Below are 27,939 nucleotides of genomic sequence, written 5' to 3'. Positions count from 1 at the left end.
ATATTGAGAAAGTAAGGTTTTTAAAGTAAAAAATACGGTAAATACCTTACTTTCAAAACATTTTTTTATAATTTTTTTTTTTTTTTATTTTAATTTTTTTTTTAATGAATAAAATCCATAAAAAATATCAATGAGAAAAAATGAAAAAAGAAAGTAAGATTTTTAAAGTAAAAAGTAAGGTAAGGTCACAATAGACCTAATATGGTCGCAGTGACATAAGGGATGCAAGATCCCTTGACCTCAAAAAAAGGTAGGTAAACTTAGAATAAAAAAAAACAATGAGTTTTCGTGATACATCTTAATTTCTCTAGATCCGCCGTTTCTGTTTCTTTTTTTTCATTTTCACAACCACATTAAAAAATTGTACAAAGAATTCTATAATATTAATGGTCCAGGGTCCGATACATATGGGTCAATATAAAAAATCCATCTTCAAACCCAATATTTGTATATTTATAGATGGTAACGGAGGCACCCACAAAAATCTGTTGGCAATTAGGTGGATTTTTGTTACTTCAATTAATTTGTAGGTAAGTGTAGTTCTAATATCCAGCCTTAATATCTCATCTCTGCCGTAAAAGGATACTTTCTTATTTCCTACATACTTTTACTTATCTACGAACATTTATATCTGCAGCATTTAGCCGAGTTCTGAAGAATAACGGAGAGATAGAACGGTACAGTGGCGTAGGTAACTAGTAGTAGCAGTTGAGACAGTTATAATAAAATTGTAAAAGGTTAATAAAACCGTTTTTTTAAATAAAGTTTATTTTTAAGTACAGTAGAGTTTTTTTAAAATATAATAGCAGTCGAGATTCAATAAACACAATGACAGATTATTGATGGGTCAAATAAAATAAAACAAGTTTAAACAGTCGTAAATAGTTATTTCTGTAAATGATTTACAATTTCTGGGGGATAAACTTTGTCATAATAATAATAAAAAAATACAACCCAAATATCAAACTAATTTGCGTTTCAAGATCAAACGATAATTGAGAATTTACTCCTTCTTTACCAATTTTGTAATTTCACCGTAATCCGTAACTCTCTAAATTTAATCTAATAAAAAAAAAACACAAACTAACTAACTAACCGTCACGCCACTTACCGCAGGAGCAGGCAGAGATAATAGAACACCATATACCAATCGGTTATATACATACATGCAAATAACCGTCTTCTATATGGTCTTCTCATACATGCAAGCGACCTGACAACTTTCAAGTATTTGAAATACTTGATCGTGCAATTTTTTTCTTGGTCTTCCTCTCCTTTTATTATTAACCACATTCACCTCGTAAATCTGTTTTAGTATCCTTTCTTCACTTATTCGATTCACATGCCCGAACCACTAAATACACCTATCTTAATTTTATCGATACTGCTTTTTGGTTTTGTAAAGTAAGAAAAAATATTACAATTCAATTCATTTACTAGACATTTCAACTTTTGTCATATCTTATAATAGTTACGCTGTTCTTCTCCAAAAAAGAGCCTGAGCTGTTGCGTTTGAAGAGGGACTTACACTCATTGTTTAATGTTTATACTTATGAATGATATTAGTTTCTTATTTCAGCCGTGCATTATTTCCTTATACAGTATCACCATTCGAACATATATCATACATCGTTTTGCCACACATTCACCTGAGAGAAAGCATTTTGACTGCGTTCAGTCAAAATGCGTTATCTCAGACTTTTAATGGTAATATGTTTCACGTTTTATTTCATGCAAAACTGTTGGTTATTTCAAATAAATAAATAAATAGTTTCTAATAATCCGTTGAATGACCCGATCAATTTTCGCAGATGATCTTCGGGCTAAGATTTTTACTGAGTAAAAATGAATTTGACGATTTAACCTTTACCGTACGCCACTGTACCGGTGGCCTCCTCGAGAAATAACAGAATATTAAACATTAGTTCCACACGGCGGGGCATTAATAACATCACGAGCCACTCAGCGCCGCAGAGAAAAGTCGACAAATGGGGGAATTAAGGTGGAAACGGAACCCAGGACGGGCACAAATGGTCCAGGGAATCGGATCCTGGAGATCAAAATTACCCATTACTCAGGGATACATACCATTCCCGACTTCTTGCTCGTGATACAAGGCGAGGTGCTTTAATGACAACTGTTATTTTCATTCATTCATTTGTCTGCCCTATTGGTTTAATTAAGAATATTAATAATACAGTTTTCTAGGGATGGAAAGATTGATAAAGACATAGAAAGGAGAGTGAATGCTGGGAACAGAGTGAATGGTGCACTAAAATCAGTTTTAGCAAATAAAAATCTATCAGCGGAAGCTAAACTGGCAGTACACAATGGAGTTCTGGTTCCAACCCTTATGTTTGGAAGCGAAGCATGGAGTTGGCAAAAGAAGGATGAAAGCAGACTGAATGCAGTCGAAATGCGATCCCTCAGATGAATGTGTGGCAAAACGATGTTTGATAGATGTTCGGATGATGAAATAAGGAAAGAATGTAAGGCTGAGATAAGCATTATCGATAAAATTAAGAAAGGTGTGTTGAGATGGTTTGGACATGTGGAGCGTATGAATGAAGAAAGAACGGTTAAACAAATTTATGAGGCGAATGTAGTTGGAAAAAGAAGCAGAGGACGACCGAGGAAAACATAGCACAATCAGGTATGTCAAATACTTGAAAGCGGCCGGGTCAGGAGTCATAATAACCGTCGGGTATGTATGAGGAGATGCATGAATGTAGAAGAGGCAAAGAATGTTTGCAAAGAGAGAGTGGTGTGGCGTTCGATTCTCTCTACCTACCCCTGCGGGGAAGCGGCGTGATGGTTAGTTAGTTAGTCATAATACATTTTTTGGAAAATTTCAACAATGATGAGGAAACAAGGTCTGTCATAGTCATCCACCATAATATTTTCCCTAATTCATTCACAGTGAAGCGCCCTTGAGGTATTATTTAGATAATCCAAAAAAAGATTTTATCCGTGAATCAACTGGCAGACATCTCACTCTTTAGTCTACACATACTATATTCATATATTCTATTAATACTTTGATGTGTTTACTTTAATACTGTTTACTACAATATTATGTTTACTTTACTTAAATTTGTAAAAAAGAAGACCTCTTTCTGAAGTTTTACAATTTAATTAAATGTTTAAAAATACCATGATTTACGGTAGAGAGCACTAAACCTATCCCTTTGTGATTCAATTAGTCCTCGTTACAAAGAAAATACCTTGGATTTATTTACAAAGAAAATTATTTCATCAGAAGACTGAAGGCAATTTTATTAATTTTCGTTTCAAAAAACTGAAATACAAATTAGTTTTTTCTCGATCGTTGAGTGAGGTTTTCGGTGACGTCAATAATTTATGCAGTAAATAAACAAGAAGTTAATTAGTTTTCCTTAAAAACATATTTATTTTTTTCATGCATACTAATTTGATTTTCAACTTAACTTGATTTTTTTACTGTTCACCTTTAGATAAAACATTTATTAGTTTTCAAAACTAGTCGTGGGTATTGAAATAAATTCATTATGTGGTAATACAGGTATTTAACTATTTTTGAAAAATACCACTATTTCATAAAATCTACTGTAACACGTGTTTCGATGGATTCCATAGTGGTATTTTTTAAGTAAAGGTTACATTAAAAACAATAGCTAGACCTACAGCAGAGTTGGATATTCGGCGATCGATGAACTAGGGCTCAAACACGTGGTCGGGACAGGATTAAGGGATGGTTGCAGGTGGTCAAACGTCGACTTTCAGCTAAGGGATGACCCTTTCAACATCTGGTTCTGCCACAAACATAGGAGAGGTCTACAGTGGCTCCTTTCAGCCCCTACGATCTTACAACAGCACGCCTGAGACAAGGCAAACATCGGAATGTGTCCTTTGTAAAGATATTTTTGCTGATTTTTTATTGTTGTTATTTGTAATTAAATATTATAGTTAATAAGATGTATCCTAAAGCGGTATAGGCTTTAAGTTCATCACGATAAATTAATTACATCAAACTATAAAAAGTTTATCATTTGTATTATTTAACCAACTAACTAACTAACCATCACGCCGCATCCCCGCAGGGGTAGGCAGAGAGAAGACCTATCCTAACTTAGTTTAGTGATTAACCTAGTGATAATACACTATGCAACATTTGCCATTTTACCCATAATTGAAAAAAGACACGAAATGTGAGTAATGTAGTGTGCATTGTCAATTATATACATAGTTTTGAATGTTATACAGTCCATGATTTAATTATTTAAACCACAAATAACCGGCTGTAAACCCTGTAAATATCTAGACTTCCATATTTTCACCTCACATATACTCCTTCATCTTTCATTATTAATTATGAAACTTTGGATTATTCACCCTACGGATGATAAATCAATTATTATGGGTCTCAACTTGAGATAATACATGTATTTTTTTTCTTTTTTTATAAATGAAAGAAGATGGAAGTCTGAGCATCACACGACTTCGACCTGATTCATACTTAGCTGGCTAAATATGAATCAGGTTAAACGTCATGGTAAAACGTTCACCCTTCTACCCATTATTGACTATCCATATTGATTTTTCTTTATTTATTATTTTATAAAAAAGAGAAATATTTGTGTTTATTATTTTTTTATTACTAACAAAAATATTTTAATTTCATACTATTTTTGTGAGCCAAAGCGGCTCATTATTAGAAAAATGTATCAAATCGTGGTAGATTCGGTTCGAACCCAAAAACTCTGCCACCGCGAGAGTTCGCGACACTAACCACGGGACCACAACCCGATACCCTTAATTGAGATATGAATAAAAATCTGGATAAGAATAACTCCAAAGTGGAGAAAATCCATAATATCTTCTTTTTTGACATCTCATCAAAGATAAAGAAGAATATGGATGTCTGGGCATTTACGGGACTGAAACCGTCATAGGCTGGTTACATTAATTTTAAATACAAATATTTAGGCATACATTAAAAATATTGTGTATTCTTAATACCTTATTTTATGTTAATATTGCGTTTTCACATCAATGTATTTTTAAAAGTAAAGATAAACCAATATTAAACATTAATTTTACATACAAATATTTAGGCACACATTAAAAATATTGTGTATTCTTAATACGTTATATTATGTTTTTGTGCGTTTTCACATAAATGTATTGTAAAAAGTAAAGATAAACTAATATTATACATTAATTTTAATAATAAATATAATTGGATTAAATAATGCCATCTCACTCATTCATTCAAGTGTAATTCTTTAATTTTTAATTAATAAATTTTTTAATTAATGAAAGTAATTCTTTAAATTAAATATGTTTCCTGAGCGTGCAAGGTAACTTTTTCTCATAAATGTATTGTAAAAAGTAAAGATAAACTAATATTATAAATTAATTTTAAATATTAAATGTAATTGGATTAAATAATGCCATCTCACTCATACATTTAAGTGTAATTCTTTAAATTAAATCTGTTTCCTGAGCGTGCAAGGTAACTAACTATGAATAATTCAACTCCAAAGTGGAGAAAATCCATAATTTCTTCATAAATTTTTAGGCTCACTCAAAAATATTGCGTATTCTTAAAACGTTATTTTATGTTAAAATGCGTTTTTAAATTAATGTGTTTTTTTATAAAGTGAAGATAAAATAATATTCTTCATTATTTTAAATAATAAATGAAATTGGATTCAATTATCTCACTCATTCATTTAAGGGCAATTCTTAAGATTAAATCTGTTTCCTGAGCGTGCAAGGTAACTAGGTAGTAAACGAAGTAGAAGAAAGAACAAGTTGGGGAAGAGATAGGAGCAGTTCCGTGACTCAAACTTTACTAGACAAACTTAAATTTGAACCAGAAATTTAAACATTTAATTTTGCATTAGCAACGAGTCCAGGAATTTAATAACCTTCTATCAGTGTAGACATCGCAACCAACCATTTATCATATAAATTGTATGCAAATGAATCATTATCATAACTTTAATAAAAGTATTTGTATAAACTATTTGACAGTGAAATTACATAGAATAGTTTGAACTGGGAAACAAATTTATAAATTATTTCTTGAATGTTTTTCGTAGATACTTTGTGGCACATTTTATAAAATTTATAAAATTAAACAACTTTTTTTTAACTACTTTTTTAATATTAATAATAATAATAAAACCCTTATCCGCACCCCAATGGTGCATAGGGCACTGCGTCATATGAACGCAGTGTTATCTTGATTGTTTACACATGAAGGAAAGGTGATCAGCCCTCCGCTTCAGGTACCAGTCCAGGGTAATATTGAATAAATATTACAGTGAAAAAATCACTCATATTTATTTTACCCTCCCTGGAAATCGAACCCGGATACTCCAGAACGGTAGCCGAGCGTGCTGATCATTACACTACGGAGGCGGACGAATCAATTTTTAATATTAGTAAATATTAACCAACCGGTTTCGACAAGAATCTTGTCATCATCAGGGTTTATTAAAATAATTTTCTAAAATATTAAAAACATTAAAATACTCATAGTTAATTACATTCCCTTACCAAAACTTCCACACACTCCTTACCTTACTTTAGCAAAAATATGATTTTTTAAAAATATATTTTCATATGGAGTACGGAGCGTGTTGAAGTTTTTGGTAAGATAATGTAATTAACTATCAGTATTTTAATGTTTTAGAATTTAATAAACCCTGATAATGACAATGTTCTTGTTGAAACCGGGTGGTTAAAGTTTACTTATAATAAAAAAGTGGTTGAAACAAAGTTGTTAAATTTTATAAAGCTTAAAAATAATTATTCAATAATTAAAAATAAAAGTCGAATATTAAGCTCCAGTTCCTATGTATGTAGTATTTACAAATCTGCATATTTTTTTTGGTCTAAAAAATACCATACATTATTTAACCGAGAGGGTATTTTCAGTGCTTTAAATAAATGCAAAAAGAAATTCAGTACAATCATGAATCATGTTTTTATTATATTTTTAAAATAAAAAAAAAACACAATTTTTATTATACTGAATAGTTTTAACCGGTATAACAAACTTATTTTATACATTTGTAAATGGATAAAACACAATGTAAATGGTTCAAACATTGATTCAATTTTATTTTACTTATTAGTTAACGAAAATTGCTATAAGCGATACATATAAATTTTTTATACTGGTATACAGTAACTTATGACTGTACTCTAATTTGGTATATTCTGATTGAAAATATATTTAAGAAAGTAACATTAAATCAATCAAACCATATTTACTATATAAACAATGTTAAAAATAAAATTTACTATAAAAACAGTGTAAAAAACCATATTTACCATATACACAATGTAAAAATAATATTTACTATAAACATAATGTAATACATATAGTAAAAAAAAATATGTTTCTATGTAATAAATAAAATAAAAATATTAAAAAATTATAAAATAGCACATGGATATGTTTCTACGTATATCTATGAAAAATGGGTTGAGAAATATATCTTTCATAAATTTCAGGAAATACATTGTTTTTCATTAGCTTTCAGCGGGAGCTTTTCTCCAGTTGCATGGAAATGTTCTCGGAATTAGCACCTTTCAAATCCGCCTTTAACGAGAAATGCCGTCGCACAACTTGAATTCCCCTCATCACACATTTTGCTCGCAAATAGCTCTCGTATAGATATTATACAAGCCGCGAGAGTATTTAGCGAAGCTTCGGCTCGGACGTGGTCAATGAAAATGGTTTATGATTCAGACCTCCGTGGCTTCCGGCTCCATTAGAGTGTGTTGTAACATACCGGAAATCCTTAATATGCATATGACTACACCCTAAAAACTTCATTTGAACGTATCAAAGGTAGAAAAGATAAAGTTATAAGTTGCGAATTGAGAACTTTCAACATTATCTTCAAATAAAAAATCAATTTATTGATTTGATAGTGAGATTGATTTGTCCGCCTCTGTAGTGTAATGGTCAGCACGCTTAGCTACCGTTCTGAAGGTCCCGGGTTCGATTTCCAGGGGGGGGTCGAATAAATATAACTGATATTTTCACTCTAATATTTATTCAATATAACCCTGGACTGGACCTGAAGCGGAGGGCTGATCACCTTTCCTTCGTGTGTTAACTATCAAGATAACACTTTGTTTATATAATGCAGTGACCTATGCACCATTGGGGTGCGGATAAGGGTTTGAATTGAATTGAATTGATTTGATAGTCGCATTAAACCATCACGCCGTTTCCCCGCAGGGATAGGCAGGCCATTAGAGTGCGTTATAATAGAGCGGAAATCCTTCCTTTGCATATGAATACAGCCTCAAAACTTCATTCGAACGTATCAAATGTAGAAAAGATACATCAATAAATTGGCGAATTGAGAATTTTCATCATTATCTTAAAATTATTATTTCATTAATCGATTTGGCAGTCACATCGCATCATCGTAATATCTTACTACTACTACTACTACCATCACCCTGTTTCCTCGCAAGGGTAGGCAGATAGCAAGGAACACCACACTCTTATGTCCTAACATACATTCCTAGCTTCTTTCCATCCCTCCATAAATCCAGTCATACATGCCCTCCGATTACGAAGACTTTTGACATCACCAGATTTTAGGTTCTGATTGATCTGATCGTGCCAAGTCTTTTCCCACCTTCCTCGTTCTGTTCTCCAGCTCACAATCGTCATGTATGCATTCTTAGTCATTCTCTCGTTATCCATTCGCTCCACGTGTCCATACCACCTTAAGGAAATCTTCTCAATCTTTTTTAAATGTGTATTATCAAAACTAATGAATAACATAACACATGAGTACCCTCCCGCACAGCTTTCAAAATAATAAAAATTAAAAACCATGAAAGCGCCGCCATTTTTTATCCTCTTGACGGGGCGTTATAAAACAGCTGTCGCGAGAAAGGTGAAGTTTCTATGACAAGTGCCTCCTACATCGGTACGGACACGTCGGATGAGTTATGAAAAATTGCACAATGGTAGGTGAGTTTCCACTTTACCGAGATTTTTTTATGAAAATATGAGTTTCGATTTCTTACGAACAATTTTTTTTTAAACGTTTATGTTTGAATTTTTTTTTGACATCTCATCAAAGATGAAGAAGAATATGGAAGTCTGGGCATTTACGGGGCTGACGACCGTCATAGGCTGGTTTAAGTGATCACTTTACATACTTAACTTTACATCACTTTACGTACGTGTAACATTCACCAATTCTATCCATTATTGACAATAACACTACTCAAATTCTTGGAAGTTCTATATATATAAATATATATATGAAACAATTATGAAACATTGAACTTCACTAGAGAAACATCTATTGGTGAGATGAAAAGAAGCTCTTTATTGAGCAGAAAAAGGTTTATGTTTATGTTGAATAAAAGAGGAATCAAATTATTAGGTTTGCCTAATAGAAACGGATCTTTTAAATTACTAATTTTTAGTGGTGCCACCTATCAACTTATTTTAGAGTCGGAAAGGAAGATATATGAAAATACTAAGGTTTTGTCAAATTTCACGAAGTTCGCAACGTTAGAAGCGAAGTGATTACAATTAGACAGAAAAATAGGAGAGCTTAGGTATATTATGTATTGTATATACAAATGTGTACCATTAAAATAAATGCTTAATAATCTTACTTAATCCTGCGTCAGTAATCATTACATAAAAAGGAAAAAAAAAACTTGTTTTTGATGAGCAGTCTTAACGGTTTACCCTACACATATTAATTATTGTTTTTTAATATAAAAATGGAAATCCGCACATCCGTGATCACCTTTATTATAATAATAAGTAGGTACAGTTACATAAATTAGCGCCATATCTTAACGCCTTGTAGGAAACAAAGCATTTTAGAATTATTATTTTTTCCTTCCCCCTCCTCTCACCCTCACTTCCGCCTAAACCGGAAGAGCCCGGCGGTTTTCTTAACGCTCCAAGCCCCATAGACAAAGAGATCTCCGCGTTCCTTACACACCATTCATCGCAATAATGAAAGTATAAGTGTACAAAATATAACATGAATATTTTAACTTCCCCGGTAATGGGGGCGGCGGGTGTACCTCGGATCCAGTAAGCGGGCAAAAATGGAAATGTGATTAAAGTTTTACGGCAGATGTTGGATATCATTCCTCAACACGTATTTTTTTACGCCGACTTTCATTTTCATCGGCGGGTACCTCAAAAACCACCCACCTCGCGCTGAAAGCGCTTTTCATTTCGGAACCAAATTTTATTTATGTAAGGATCTCACATAGCGTGATGGAAATGGAGATTGACCTAGTTTTATGTTTGTTGTTATAGGTACAATAAAATTATCATATTATGCCAAAATTATATTTGCTATATTACTACTACTACTACTACTACTACTACCATCACGCCGTTTCCCCGCAGGGGTAAGCAGAGAGGATGGAACGCCACACTATTCTGTCCTGACATACACTCCTCGTCTCCTTCACATCCATACATCTAGTCATACATGCCCTCTGATTACGCAGACTCTTGACACCACAGATTTTAGGTTCTAATTGATCTGATCGTGCTAAGTCTATATTTGTTATAATAATAATAATAAACCCTTATCTGCACCCCAATGGTGCATAGGGCACTGTGTCGTATAAACGCAGTATTATCTTGATCGTTTACACATGAAGGAAAGATGATCAGCCCTCCGCTTCAGGTACCAGTCCATGGTAATATTGAATAAATATTACAGTGAAAAATCACTTATATTTATTTTACCCCCCTTGGGAATCGAACCCGGGACCTCCAGAACGGTAGCCGAGCGTGCTGTCCATTACACTACGGAGGCGGACTAAACTATTTGTTATATTAATTCACGGCCGGAGCCAATTTTTAAAAATCAAAGAATAAATAGCAAGAAATTAGTTGATGTAGTGTTTATATGTAGGCACGTTGAAAAATATACATAAATTGTGTGAAAAATACGAAAGTAAAATTAGAAATAACAAGAAACGTTACACAAAATGAGCAGAATAACCGAATCAATAATCATTCGACACGACCAAAATAAATATGCTGAGAAGTGCAGGCCTGAATAACATGCTATATACAGATTAATATAAAGATAGAAATGTCAATTTTAGATAACAATAAGCGATAGAAGATGTTTCAAAGTATATAAAATTATAGAAATCAGTAAGTACATACATATTTTAAAAATATTTTAATAGTCAAAAATGTACACAAATACTAAGTAAAACATTAATTGAAATGGATAGATTTTACCACAAAGTGACTGCCGAATCAATTAATGAATTTTGCTTGCAATAATAATTGCACGAGAAATGGAATATTTCTTGTTTAAATATTGTGTAAATACATAGTAAAGAGAAATAGTTTGGTTAACTTACATAGATTTTTTTATTAGTTTTATTTTATAAGTTAAAATCTATTATGACAGGTGTTTCCATGAATGCCGTATCATTTTCAAAAAACTTGTATGGAACCTATGAATAACATAATTGATTTATTCGTTATGATTAACAAATTAATCATTAAGCTTTACCAATATGTAAATGTTTTTTTCTATTTTGAATATACCAATATAACACAATTTATATATAGATAAATATATAAATGTACATATATATATATATATATATATATATATATATGTATATATATATATATATATATATATATATATATGTATATATATATATATATATATATATATATATATATATATATATATATATATATATATATATATATATATATATATATATATATATATATATATATATATATATATATATATATATATATATATATATATATATATATATATATATATATATATATATATATATATATATATATATATATATATATATATATATATATATATGTATATATATATATATATATATATATATATATATATATATATATATATATATATATATATATATATATATATATATATATATAAATATATATATATATATATATATATATATATATATATATATATATATATATATATATATATATATATTCTATACATACACATTATTACATTCAAAATAAGATATTATATTAAGCGAAAAAATTCTCGTAGGATTTCGACCGAATTTGTATAGACGATATTTATATCATCCCATTAAAATTCTCTTTAGCTCAAAATCTAGTGCGATTTATCTGACAAACACGTTAGTGCAAAAATATTAAATAAAATATGAATATTACCTTCTTTTCACATGAAATAAGATATTACATTTTGGCCGTGAGCCAGTGTTTGAAAAGCATTTCAAGTTGAATTTTCAAGAATCACTTTGTCCTTGTAAACTTTCCCTGGCCCCTTTATATCCCCGACTGAATTATTCCGGATAACATCCTTGAAGATTAAATTCTAAATCAAAAATATGATTTATATTTCAATGATAATTGATAAAAATTACTTTCCAAGTTGTAACGGAAATCAAAAAATCGTGTAGGCGTCGCTAGACGGATAGAACCTTATTACATAGTTATCATTTCACATACAAAAAGGCACCTACAATGAACAGTTTGCGATTATATTATAGTCATAAAATTAAATCTCTGCGAATTTCAGTTTACTCCCTCGAGAAAACTTTTTTTTCGTCGTCTTTTTAATATTTTTCATTAAAATGTATTAAAATATCATTAAAAATAGAACTGTAAAGCATGTGCATACATTTTTTGTATTTTGTATTTTTTAAATAAACCTTCCACTCTTTAACGAGTGATATAAATGTGCAAATAAATATCTTAATATCTTTTAATAATATAAATAATAGTCTTTGAGCCTCACCAATGAATGGCCAGGTACAGCTAGTAAAAAGTATTGTAACATAACATAAAATAATAAAATTTAGCTTATTCTTCTGATATCATATTATTATTTGTAATTGATTTTTAAACAAAATATTTTTAAAGAACTATTAAGGTTTTTAATTAATGTTTTACTTAGTAAATACCACTATTTCTTAAAATCTACTGAGACACGTGTTTCGATGCATTCCGCATCATTTTCAATATACGGTGTTTGAAAATGATGCGGAATACATCGAAACACGTGTCACAGTAGATTTTAAGAAATAGTGGTATTTACTGAGTAAAACATTTATTAAAAATGGATAGATTTTACCACAAAGTGACTGCCGAATCAATTAATGAAACTATTAAGGCTTGTTCTTAATTTCATCGAAGCTGTTTTAAATTATTTAAAATGCAAGATATATAACATAAAAATGAGAAATGATAGTAAACAATTCCTCCTAACATTAGGTGTTCACACACTCTCCTTGTCGTCCATTGTTCACTTTGTGTAATACCACTTTTAAAAACACCTTTTTGTGACTACTGGTTTTTGAAAATCATTCCACAATCAGATCATTAAAATATAATTAATACAATTTGACATTTGAATACTTTCATTGAAAAAAATTAATACAAATGTCAAATCGTAATAATTTTATTTTAATGACCTGATGATTTTTCGAAACCGGTAGTCATGAAAAAGTGCTTACAAAAGTAGTATTACACAAAGTGAACAATGATAAAAATAGTGTTTTATTACCATACCACAATGTTATCATTGCTTTTAATATAAAAAAATACATAATAAAAACAATTGCTCGAGTTTTTAGGTGATAAATGTATTTATTCCCTATGAAAGGAAGGTTGTAGTATAACAATTTTTCAACACGTTATAAGTGGTAATTCCGCGTTCTTCAACTCATCACATCTCACTGTGGCACAAGACCCCACCCCCTTGTCATCAGCCTTCATCCTTCACACTTCACCTCCCCGTCCCACCGCCGAACCGCTCATTGTTTCATTTTCATCCCGCGAAGCGTGCAATTTTTCTCATCCTTAATACTTTCTTTGGTTCTCCTTATTATTTTTTTGTCTTTTTGTCCACACCCTCGGTCAGGCCTGGCCAAGCCAAACAGCATCCCGGGCCGCATCGATGACTTAAAAAATTTCCAAGGGCCGCATACAGATATTACGCGAGTGTTTTTGCCTAGAATTTTCACTCATGAATTACATGAAATTATAGTAACTTTAAACATAAAGAGTAAATCCACTCACAAGTAGGCATAGGCTATGAAACTTACAAAGTTGAAGCCTTAGTAGGGACATGATAAACGGTGTTGCATAAGCCGTAGCTAGATTTCAGAGTCACTTGGACGTTAGGTAATAAAAAAAAAAACATACAGATATTACATTTTTTTATAACAACGAATATCATCCTTATTAATTTTTTAACTAACTAACTAACTAACCATCACGCCGCTTCCCCGCAGGGGTAGGCAGAGAGAATCGAACGCCACACCACTCTGTCTTTGCAAACATTATTTGTTTCTTCTACATTTATGCATCTCCCCATACATACCCGACGATTATTACGACTCCTGACCCGGCCGCTTTCAAGCATTTGACATACCTGATTGTGCCAAGTTTTCCTCGGTCGTCCTTTGCTTCTTTTTCCAACTACATTCGCCTCATAAATTTGTTTAACCGTTCTTTCTTCACTCATACGCTCCACTCGTCCAAACTATCTCTTAGCACACCTTTCTTAATTTTATCGATAATGCTTATCTCAGCCTTACATTCTTTCCTTATTTCATCATTCGAACATCTATCAAACATCGTTTTGCCGCACATTCGTCTGAGGGATCGCATTTCGACTGCATTCATTCTGCTTATTAATTAATTAATTTTTATATTATAAATATTTTGAATGCGGAGGTAATTAGAAAGTAAAATCATGGTAATTGTGAAGAAAGAAAACATTACTACGATCAGAAGTGAGTTGTAAGCAAACGAACCAACAAAAAATGTATTGGTATATTAATAAACATTTTGAATAATTTTAACATCCAAAATTATTGATTAAGACACATAAATTTATTTATTTATTTATTTATTTTCATAATACATAGATACATTCAATATACATATTCATTTCATATACACATTTATTATACGTATTACGGCTCTTTAGGCATGGCCTGTGTTGAGCCGAATACTAACATGGTAATACAAAGTTTATATATATATTTTTTAAATTTTTAATATACATATATTTTTTTTAATGATTAGATTATAAACATAAGATACAGGAGATACAAAAATAATTTATGTTTTAAGGTTTTTCAGTGTGATAATTACACCTGGACTTTAATTAATTCACTTTCCACCTTGTCCCTTCCAATGTTAAGTAACCATCGACGGACACTGTTCTTAAAGACCTGATCACTCCTGGAAATCTTAATGGTTTCGGGCAGCAAATTAAATATTTTTGGAGCGATGAATACTACCAATCAAACAATACTACCATTTTTATTTTAATAAAAACCAATTAATAAATGACCACTCAGTTTGAGATATGAGTTTCTCTTCGCTTACTTAATTATTGTAAATCTATTTCAATAGTTGACGTTACACACTGGTTTTCGAGATTTTTTGAGATCGCGTTAAATTGGCAATGCTGAAGAGCGTGCGAAAGGATATTGTTCACTGTTTTTATAACAGCGTGCATGATTTTGCTCATAGAATACTTGAGGGCATAAATCTTGTTGATGCATCAAGCCGTGTATCACAAATATATGACTGGTTTAAAAATATATTCTTCAAACATGGCCGCGGGCCGCGGGTTGGCCACCCGTGCCCTAGGTGGGTGTTGTGCCTTTTGTCTCCAGCCCATTATCCCGGTTAGGTTCCGGTATTGTGCCGCCGCTGGATGGAACTGTTCCGAGTTCCGAACCCTTCTTCTGCGGATATTAATGATAATTGAAGCGATGACGGAATTATTCATGCCAATTTTTCACGGCGCATTGTTTGCGGAGTTTTTTCATTTGTCTTTATCTTTCCGCAGATAGTCTTAACTCTCACAAAATACAGGATAAACTCTAAGGTATCAACTTATATATATATATATATATATATATATATATATATATATATATATATATATATATATATATATATATATATATATGTATTGTATATATATATACATATATACATATATATACATATATAAATATATAAATTTATATATATATATATAAATATATATATATATATATATATATATATATATATATATAAATATATATATATATATATATATATATATATATATATATATATATATATATATATATATATATATATATATATATAAATATATATATATATATATATATATATATAAATATATATATATATATATATATATATATATATATATATATATATATATATATATATATATATATATATATATATATATATATATATATAATATATATATATATATATATATATATATATATATATATATATTTATATATATATATATATATATATATATATATATATATATATATATATATATATAAAAATATATATATATATATATATATATATATATATATATATATATATACATATATATATATATATATATATATATATATAAAGTAAGCAATACACTGTCTTAAGCATTTTTCTGTTATCCATTTTCCATGTTCAACTTCAAACCACCTTCAAGAAAATTTTTATGACTTCAAGTATCCTTAACTCAGTCTTACATTATTTTTTAATATACTCATTGTCATTTTATTAAAATTAAAAAAAAATGAATATACCACTACATAATATATACGACTAGTTTCGAAAACGACAGATGTTTTCATCTTCTGGTGCAAATTAAAACGTATATATAAATGAAACTCATTAAAGTGGTATATTCAAGTGTTTAATTTTAATAAAATAATCATGTCATTCCACAAAGTTAATGTCGAATCAATAAATAATATATTCATTGTCACATTACTGTCCGTCATTATAAGAGAGTATTTGACTAGAAATGTTGGGAAATTAAAGATATCATTACATATATTGTGAAATATGCGTTTATATAATAAATATGGATTACATTTATATATCTACTGTTTTTCTTTCGTATGTAACCCTGAGTTACCTAGCTATTGCAAATATCCTCTTTTCCCTATCCTATACTGCCTACTATTCGTCCAAAGTCTCTCCATAATTCGATCGCCCACGTCCTGTCCTCAACCTGTAATTCGTAGGTTCATGTTATTGATCGTTTCCAAAAACTGAATTGATATTTAGTTAAGTGTTTGGATTCGATCACATAAACCTTATCACGCCACTTAGTGTACAAATTTAGTTACGTTTTGCGTATTTCTAGCTACTTATATATTTGACAATGTGACGTACAAAAATTACTTTAGTTGGAAAAAACTGTATAAAAGAAAAGTAACAGTTACCCATTTCGCTCACTCCTTTCAAGAACGTTATAAATCAACAAACTTGATTTTTCAGGAGAACGTTTTTAAAGTTTAAAAATAAATACAATGTATTAAAAATAAATATCAAGCCATTTATTGAACTTTTTACTGTGCAACAGACCTTTTTAGGTAAAACCTGAAGGTTTTTTCTACATTTGAAAAATATTTAGTGTATTTAAAAAATAATTTAAACAATACCTTTTCTTCAAAATGCAAAAACAACATTTTCTGCCCTGTAGCGGCTAAATATTAATTTAGAAATATGCCTCTTTTGCTGGGATATAGTACATATTCTGGGCATTCCAAAAACATGCACAACTGAAAATTGACGATTTTTGATTTATGACGTTCTTGAAAGGAGTGAGCGATTTGTCACATCTCTAGGTTAAATATATTCGGTGACTGAAATAGTAATGGAATCTATTAAAAGTATACGTAAAAAAGTATGTACTTACACAACTGTATTAATTTATTTGGTGTTTATACCTAATCTCTTCATTCATTTTAACAAAACCATGGCAAAAATGATTTTATAATGTCAACTGGTACATACCTGCAACAAAGAAAAATAATATTAAAAAAATAAATTAAAATTAGTAGAGTCTGGTGAATTTGTACCACCAAAGGCAAATATTAATACAAATTTATTATTTATTTATAAGAACTAGGATAAATTTTTCTCAGGAATTTCCGGTAAAATAGCTTGAAGATACACTTGATTCATCTTTCGTGACGTCATGGGCGGTAAATTAATATTTTGTCACCAAAGTGAATCGGAGATAAACGCGAACATATTAAAATTCCTCATAAATCACGAAGGTAACATACTCGGAGCATTTCTGGGTGGATTTAATAGGAAATCACATCAAAGTAGACCGAAACGAGATGCATATTATATATATTTAGAGTAAATTTAATATTTTAGCATACTTTAGAGCTAGTAAATCCAAAGATATGAGGGAGTCTAGGAGGTATGAACTAATTTCAGTGTATTTTGTATTGAATTAAATTTATATGTGCAAAGTAATAGATTGATTCAAAATGCTAAAATCATCTCAATGCACTTTGCTCATTATTCAGCCAAATTATTATATCGCTCACTCCTTTCAAGAACGTCATAAATCAAGAAACTTGATTTTTCAGGAGAACGTTTTTAAAGTTTAAAAATATAACACCATGTTTTAAAAATAAATATCAAGCCACTTATTAAACTTTTTACTGTGCAACAGATCTTTTTAGGTAAAACTTGAAGGTTTTTTCTCCATTTGAAAAATATTTAGTTTATTTAAAAAAATATTTAAACGATACCTTTTCTTCAAAATGCAAAAACAACATTTTCTGCCCTGTAGCGGGTAAATATTAAATTAAAAATATGGCTCTTTCGCTGAGATATAGTACATTTTCTGGGCATTCCGAAAACATGCACAATTGAAAATTGACGATTTTTGATTTATAACGTCCTTGAAAGGAGTGAGCGATATCTTCTTTCGCAGCGAATAATATTTAACACATTTGACGACCATATACTATAAACGGATGAACAACATAATATCGTGGGTGTACTGGCAAAAAGCGTTAACTCAAAAATATGCAATTTTGACTTTATGATGCAGTATTATAAGGTTTTCATATTCACGTTCTATAAACTGGCCAAATACACTAAGTAGTTTGATATGCCATATTCATGTGTTTTTACAACTAAATTCAACGTTAAGTCTAATAGCGGGTATTTTATTCAGGCTAAAAGCTTTTAATAAGTGGGATTTTAGAGTTATCGTTTTTTGCCAGTATACCCACGGTATTATCATCTCATAATTTTAATAACACCTAATTTTTGTCCGCCTCCGTGGTGTAATGGTCAGCGTGTTAAGCTACCGTGGAGGTCCCGGGTTCGATTCCCAGGGGGGTGGTGAAAATAAATATTAGTGATTTTACATTGTAATATTTATTTAATATTACCCTGTACTGGTTCCTGAAGGGCAAGAGTGATCACCTTGCCTTCATGTTAGTAAAGCTCAAGATAACACTGCGTTTATATGAAGCAGTGCCCTATGCACCATTGGGTGCGGATAAGGGTAATAAGTAAGTAATTTTGGTATACCTACCATAATTGGTTGTAATGAGATTGAAAAACGACTTCACGCAAGTTTTGATTTACGAGAGGTCATTAGAAAAGAGGGAAGTGGTAGGTGGAGTGTAGTTGGCTACCAGTCCACTCGGTACCCTCTCCTCTGGTCGTGATTGCCTCTCTGCATTCCTCGGCGGGGAGCGGGGAGGAGAGCGGGCGGCGGGAAGGGATATAAATCATCTCACTGGACCAGATATCTGCGCTGTCCACCTTTGAAAACGGACCTTGTGTGTATCCAAAGTTACTTCTATGAGGAGTGCCTGAATAATTCGTCGTTGAAATAAATAACAATTTTAAAAAAATCATAATTTTACTAGTTCTGGCCATGATGTATTACATCTTATTGAATAAAAACGCAATAATCACATCATTGCCTTATGGAACTCGTACATATTAAATACATATGAAGTTTTCTTTTTTTTTTGCTTTTTAACATAGATGAAGAAGAATATGGAAGTCTAGGCATTTACGGGGCTAATGGCCGTTATAGGCTGGATTAAGTGATCACTTTACACAAGTATAACATTCACTAATTCTACCCATGATTGAGGACCACACTACTCAAATTCTTGGAACTTCTTTATACTCGTACATAGTTCAATTTCGAAACATAGTGCTTGAATCACTAGAATAGCAATAAGCAATGATTAGTGATGCGTGAGTTGATATTGCGTTCAACAGAAGGCGCTATTACTGCGATTAAAATGCCGTTTTAGCTATTTAAAAAAATTATGCCATAGGCATATAAATACACGCGCACTACATAGTTTCAATATATGAAAATGTGTAGTATTTGAATACTACATAGTTTCAATATTTCAAAGCAATCGGTGAATAATTTTATGAGATTTGAGATTTTGAACAATTTAAATAAAAAAAATTCAAAAACTGTAAATAAAAACACTTGTGTTTTACAATTTAATCATGTCTTACCACAAAGTGAATGCTGAAACAATAAATAAAATAACATTTTTATTTATTAAGATATTAGATTATGAAATCCTATACAGTCGTAAAGTAACAATTAAAAATAATATATAAAAAATAATGTGATCGTTGGTAATGACTTATTTAAAAGCTGTAGTTTTAGCGAATAAACAAAAAAAAAAACACTTAAAAATAATGCGAATAAAAAACTTTTATTTATACCTTCACAATATTTTCCGTAACTTTTAAGTGATTCCTCAAGTCACGTATTCACAAACTAAGAGTAGTGGGTACATTCGCCACTTTAAAGTTTTGTGGAGAGATTTATGAGTCGAGTGAACCATGCAAAAATCTGCGCTAATTATTTGCATGTTTATAATAATATTTATTGCAATGTGAACGCTAAGCGGCATCATCTTCAGGAACTGCTATTAAATGCAAATTTCAAGGGTTTAAAATAATGTAAAGAAGGTCATGTAGAAATAGATAGATGAATTCCGGAAACTAATCAAAAAAAGTTTGTTATGTTATTATCAAATGAATTCAAAAATATAGGTAGGTTATGAAAAAATAGAAAGCGATTAAATCCCCCTCGTTCATCTTCGACTAGTCCGCCACGTCTGTTGATCCAAGGTCAAAAAAAAGACACCTTGATTTTTTTATATTTGTGTATCATTGCAGTGCTGTTCTCAATCATAAAACCATTCTGCCCATTATGGAACATCCATATTGCGTTATTTTTTTAAACCTGTGTATATGCAATGGTCTCCGAACCTTCTACATGTAGGTATTATTTTTCGATAGGTTTGGAAGTATGGCTGATTGTCGCACTAAGTTTGCTTCGTTGCCAGGTGAAAGGAAATCGAAGTCTGAGCATCCCAGGGCTTACGACCAGACATTTGGCTGTATTAAGCGATCATTTTATACCCATGTGTAACGTTTACTATTCTGCCCATTTTTGAACATACATACATATTGGATTAATTCTTGAAACTTGTACTTATGCATTAGTCGTGGAACCTTTCAAAAGAGGAAAAGTAGATGTTTTGTATTAAGTGAGACAGCTATTATGTTGATATCTCATCAGCAGGGTGAATAATCCAGTGTCTGATATAATTCAATTCAAACCCTTATACGCACCCCAATGGTGCATAGGGCACTGTATTATGCAAACACAGTGTTGTCTTGATCGTTAACACATGAAAGAGAGGTGATCAGCCCTCCACTTCAGGTACCAGTCCAGGGTAATATTGAATAAATATTAGAGTGAAAAAATCACTTATATTCATTTGAGCCCCCCCTGGGAATGGAACCCGGGACCTCCAGAACGGTAGCCGAGCATGCTGACCATTACACTACGGAGGCCGTCTGATATAACAAATAATATTAATATGATTAAAATATGTTAGACGATTAACAGGAGCGGCCAACGTCAAGAGCCTGTTTTGTAAAGTTGGAGACGCAAAGCCGTATATGAAGCTGACGAGCGAATATTCTTCATCCCTCTCTGAATATTTTCCAGTGGCGGGTTGCGGGGTAGGCACCGCGGGCCGGGGGCGATCGCCCACCTATTCACGAAACACAAATTCGCGGCCGCATTGTCCGAAACTTTTTTCTTCCTCCCGCCCGTAAACTTGCTTGGGCGGAACGTGTCCGAAGTCTTGAATATTGAAAAGTTTTGATTCGGGAGGGGCCGGGGGGGCGATAGGGCGGTGAGAGGGGGCGATGGGGGGCGAGAGGGGGCGCTTGGACAAAGGGGCCGGGGGTCCGAAGTTTCGCACAAAAAGCGAAGGAATCACGGACCGCGGGAGTTTGTGGTCACTGTGCGAATGTTGAATGTTGAGTTATTGCCGGGGGACTTCGGCGGACATAGGGTGGCAAAGACTTTAGTGAAGGGGGCGGAGGGGAGGGTAACTGGGTCGCAGACGAGAGTAACAAGGGGATTTTTAAAAATATATCTTATAATAATATGCTATAAAATATACTTCCCAAGCAAAGGTTTCAAAAGACCCTTTAAACAAAACGTCGTAAGGTGCTGAACTGATTATTAGGTGAGGATACATAATTGGACCGTGTTATATACAAACCATCCAACTCACAAAATGATAAGCTGAGATAATTGCATTTTAATGTTTTCAGAAATAAAAAAATACAACTCACTATGTTCAATTTAATATGTGAAATTCACAACGTTAAATGGTCGAATTAGAAGTGTGGTTTTAATATTACCATCAAGAAGCATTATTTACTATGTGTCATATTCAAAAAATGTATACCATTCTCGATTAGGTCACAGTTCAATATTTCATTGGTTGGATGATTTCAGCAAAATGAAAAAAATATTGAAAGAACACATCCAACCATTTTGGATTGTTTGAAATATTTTTTGATTTGCAAAATCAATTTGACGAAACAATGTTTGCGCTTACGTAATTAAAATCTTTATTTTATAATTTGTTAAAATGATAAGATATGGTGCTGAAATGAACTATTTTTTTTTGTAAAAAGCTTGATATGAGTTCCGGGACCTTGTTTTGTTTAAAAAAAGCCCTGTAGGTATATATATGTATGTATGTAAATGTACGTATATACATATTTAACAAATTAATGTATTTACAAAAAATACATTCGTTCTAGACATCAAAATAACAAAGTCTAAATGAATCCATCACTACATTTAAAAATATGTATTAGAAACTACTTATTTATTTTTTAAGCAAATAACTTTGTTTTAAAATCACTTAAATGTTTTATTTTAACTTAATTATTATGTCTACCGGATAATTTCGAAACCGGTAGACATTATTATTAAGTTACAATAAAATATTTATTGTAATTTTAATACAAAGTTATTTTGTTTATTGATTCGGCATTAACTTTGTGGAATGACATGTTGATAATTTTTTTTTTAAATTAAACACTTGAATATACCACTTAATGAGTTTTATTTATATATACGACTAGTTTCGAAAACTTACAGATGTTTTCATCTTCTAATTTCAAGTTTTAATTTTTACCAGAAGATGAAAACATCTGCAAGTTTTCGAAACTAGTCGTATATATAAATAAAGCTCATTAAGTGGTATATTCAAGTGTTTAATTAAACAAAAATAATCAACATGTCATTCCACAAAGTTAATGCCGTATATCCAATAAGTTTTCGAAACTAGTCAAATATATAAATAAAGCTCATTAAGTGGTATACAAAGTTAAATGCATTTTTTTGTAAAAATCGTTTTCACTCTATGACTCACAAAGATGATACCTGAATCCTCTCATACGCATCGTTGTATTCACCTAAGCAGAGCGAATAGCAGATAAGAGTCAAGAGCACATAAAGCTAGCAAAGAAATACCCATGTACTCGGAACGGCCCATTATATCTCCTTCACCTGTCTCTCCATTGGTTAGCGCCAGGTAGGACAGGTGCTGTGGATCTCCCGCGAGTGCGAGCGAGACGGCCGTAGCCGCCTCGTCTCTCGCACAGCGAGTACGCGGAACACCTGCTCTCATCTGATTGGCGGAGGTTGTTGTATATAAAGCCTCCCACCCCTTTGATCGCACAGGTGAAATCGTTACCTGCGCTTTGATAAGGGTTTTCCATTGGGCGTTCCCGGTTTAGATTTCACTGGGAGGCGTTTATTTGACATGGAACACATAGTATGAAATGATAAAATGCCTTCATAATATTTATTGCCTAAAAGTTTATATAAATAATCAAACTTACTAATTATCGTATTGCTTCCCGCAGTGGTATGCGGAGAGGATAGAACGCCACACCAATCTGTATTTGCAAACAATCTTTGTCTGTTCCACATTCATGCTTTTCCTTGTACGTACCCGCCGATTATATCGTCGCTTGACCTGATTATTTTTAAGTAGGTACTTCAAATATTGGTTACATGATTATGCCAATTTTTCCTCGGTCATCCTCTACTTAAACTTCTAATTACACTTAATTCAACTAATAAAATTATACGTAAATGCTAATATAAAGTGATCACCATAACAAGGATTTTTAAATAAAAAATGCGATTTAAATCCGTCTCTAATAACAAGTTTTTCTCGGTCTTCCCCCGCTTCTACTATTAACCACATTCGTCTTATAAATTCATTTTACTCTTCTTTCCTCACTCATTCGATTCCCATGCCCAAACCATTTCAACACGTCTTTCTTAATTTTATCGATTATGCTTATCTCAGTCTTGCATTCCTTCCTTATATCACCATTCGAGCATCTATCATACATCGCTTTATCGCACATGCTTCTTGAGAGATAGCATTTCGACTGCATTTAAAAAATAAAAATATACAAGAATAATCGCAAAATTTATTTGCGCACCTATTTATTTTAGGTAATTAAATTTTTTATTTTTAAACACGTGTAACTATCAACTTAATTTTAGGAATCGAAATGTTATGGTTCAGAAAGAAATCAAGATGATTTATTTCCGGAAGACGTGTCTATCTGCATAGAAACACAATTTCAAAAGACCCAGACAGGAATTTTGTTTTATAGACTATAAACATTTTTATGTAACGCCATGTGATATTTCGCATTCAGACTAAATCCTCAAAGGTGTAGGTACTTAAATATAAACAGATGTGTCTTAATCACCTTGAGAACACAAAAGACAAGATGGCGTTTTGAAAAATGAAAAATGGACGAATGTTGTATTTGAAAAAAAAGGATGGGTAGTCCTGGCGACTACCTAGGGACGAGGAACCGTAAAAAGGAATAAACAAAACCATATTCCTCAGAAAAAGTCATCAAGAACAGATAAAACGAAACACATGTTTGAATCCATGGATAGGATAATTTAGGGTGACTACACTTACTAAATTCCCTCAAAATTGTGTGCTTTATAAAGGTTTGAAAATGTATGATGAGATACTTGAATGTATGAATAGTGAAAAGAGTCTAAAATAATTTTAAAAGCAATATTTTGTATAAAGTAAGAAAATGTTAAAATGTAAATTAAGTAGAAAAAATTGTATAAGTATATTAAATGCTTATATAAGCTAACTAATGAATTTTTAAAAATTAAAAAATAGTGTGGATATATAATTTTTGAAAAAGAAAGATTCGAATTGGAAACAAAATGTGCAAAAGAAGGTATGCAGTTCACAAAAATTTATGAGATAATACGTAAGATTTATGAGATAATGCGTGAGATAAGGCGTAAAGGTTTATCAAGTTCATTGGTTTCTTATTTAGAAAATACGACAAGAATAATTAAAGAAATTAATTTGAAAATAGTTATAAAAATAATAAATTTGGAAAATTTATACAACGCCATTTTCATAAAATATTATGTACATCAAAACCGCTTCGCTGTTAAACAATTGGGGAAAAGAAGAGAGTGGGAATGATGTAGCAAACAAACGTGTTTAAAGTTTTTCTAAAGATCATCTCAATCTCAATATTTCCAACTACAGGTGGAAGAGCATTCCACGCCATCTGTACCGCAACATCAAAGGGATTCTCGCCAAATTGAGTGCGCTGGTTGCGACCTGGTAAGATCACTTTGCCCATAGCAGTTGTAGCGGATCGATGCGTGAGATGTCTATCAAACAATTCATCAGGAATACCCAGCTCTTTTCGATACTCTAAAGTCATATTATGTATTGATTTATACATGACTATACAGAGTTTATACTCAACCCTTTCAGGAAAGCGTACCCTGTGAAGTTGGTGAATGATAATATGCTGATCCTAATCAGTGTGACTTCTCTTGGGAAAAGTATGAGAATATATAGTATATAATTTTTTTTAACATAAAATCATTATAAAATTTTGAGATTTAGAAGTTATGTGCTTCTCTTTGAAAAAGTGGCATAAATAATAATAATAAAATTGGATAACTTATATAGCGCCATTTTCGTAAAAAAATACCTCAAGGGCGCTTCACTGTGAATGAATGCATCTATAGAATGGCAGATATCACAAATGATTAAGAAAAATATACTCTGTACTTTTATATAAAATCGCCAAAACAAAACTCTTTTTTTACAATGATCCACCTAAGAATGCCTAGTTTCACAAAAAATTATTTTAACAAGTGGATACTAGTATCGTTTACAGTTCGCTATAATGGTCACCCTACTATAAACTTACGAAGGTAGACGCTTAGGTACAGACCCCTTTGTGAGCCACTGCTCATACCAAAAGAGGCGTAGGTAGTTGCTTTTATGAAATAAAAAATAAAAATGAATAAAAAAAGTCAGAAAAGAAAAGAGACAACACGTGTTAGTCGAGAGAGCTAGGCCGACACATTCGGCCGTTCTTTGAATGGACAAAGTTTCGTAAAATGACAGCCTGACAGCCGGGGTGGGGTAACAATAATATTTTTTCTGCCGACTCTGACGGACACCGCGGGAAACCGATTGTTATTCTTGGCGATTTACGATCCCATTGTTTGACTTAGGACGGAAAATATACACGAAAAGACAACACAAAAGCCACCTTTTGCGTACTATTATTATTATTATTATCGTGTTAAGTTGTACACTATATACATATTATATTCAGAGAGGATGGTATACCTAGATACCTTGGGTGTTAATGGTATATAAGATATTATAAACGTCAGGAAGAGGGCGGATAATATCTCCAGCAAGACTTTATATTTTACATTGAATATACAATTTTTACCAAATAACCATTTAAGATGTCAGGGTAAATGATACATATTTCAAACAGTAAAACTTAATTTAATTTGTGCATTGTAATTGAGGTATGTTTCGATGCATACAGATTTCATCATATAGTATTACTAAATTTAATAGTTAAAAAATTTAATGCCAACAACAGATTTTTAAAGGAGAAAAAAATGGAACATAATCGTTTTTGTTTTTCTTATCTTTACTTTAAATAGTAAGCATTTATAACTAAATCTTGACGAAGAGATAAACACATAAAAAATATTAAAATTGAGAAATATTTTTCGTAGATATTTTCTTATATCATAAATTCCTTACTAACAAATTACATATGCATTTACAAAATGAAATTTGAAAAAAATGTTTGCAATTGGTCTACTTTTATTGACGTACAGCTATTAAAGTCTAATGATTTGTAATTTCGAAGTTATTCACACTCTAAGTATGTATTAAAAAATAGTTTGAAATCAAAATATCGGTGTATTGAGGAAAACACTTTTTTTTTCATTTCAGATGACGACGTGGTAACTGCTGAATCAATTAATGAATGAATATTTTTTAGTATAAATGTAAAACTAACAGTTTTATAATAAAGAAATAAGAAAATTGTACAAAAACATGTTTTTTGTACAGAATCGAAGTTGGTGTCTACAGTCTACACCCACCTATCTTTCTTTAATAATAATTCAAGATGTTTGATATTGGAGCTCCCTGTTGAAGATGGCTTCTCCAATCCTGTTCGGCGAGGAAAATTGAATTGAATTTTGTTTTCGTTGTATCGGAATGTTTTTCCAATAAATGTAACGTCGGGTGGACAGAATGGAGGTTCCTTTCCTCAGCCCCGAAGCCTCAAGGGGTTTCCTCATCTGAATGGAATGTAGGGAAATA

This window comes from Brachycentrus maculatus, unplaced genomic scaffold, assembly GCF_059751285.1.
Source record: "Brachycentrus maculatus isolate JH-2025_06_01 unplaced genomic scaffold, ASM5975128v1 h1tg000270l, whole genome shotgun sequence".
Taxonomy (NCBI): domain Eukaryota; kingdom Metazoa; phylum Arthropoda; class Insecta; order Trichoptera; family Brachycentridae; genus Brachycentrus; species Brachycentrus maculatus.
The sequence above is the reverse complement of the archived record's forward strand: the minus strand, read 5'-3'. Positions refer to the sequence as shown.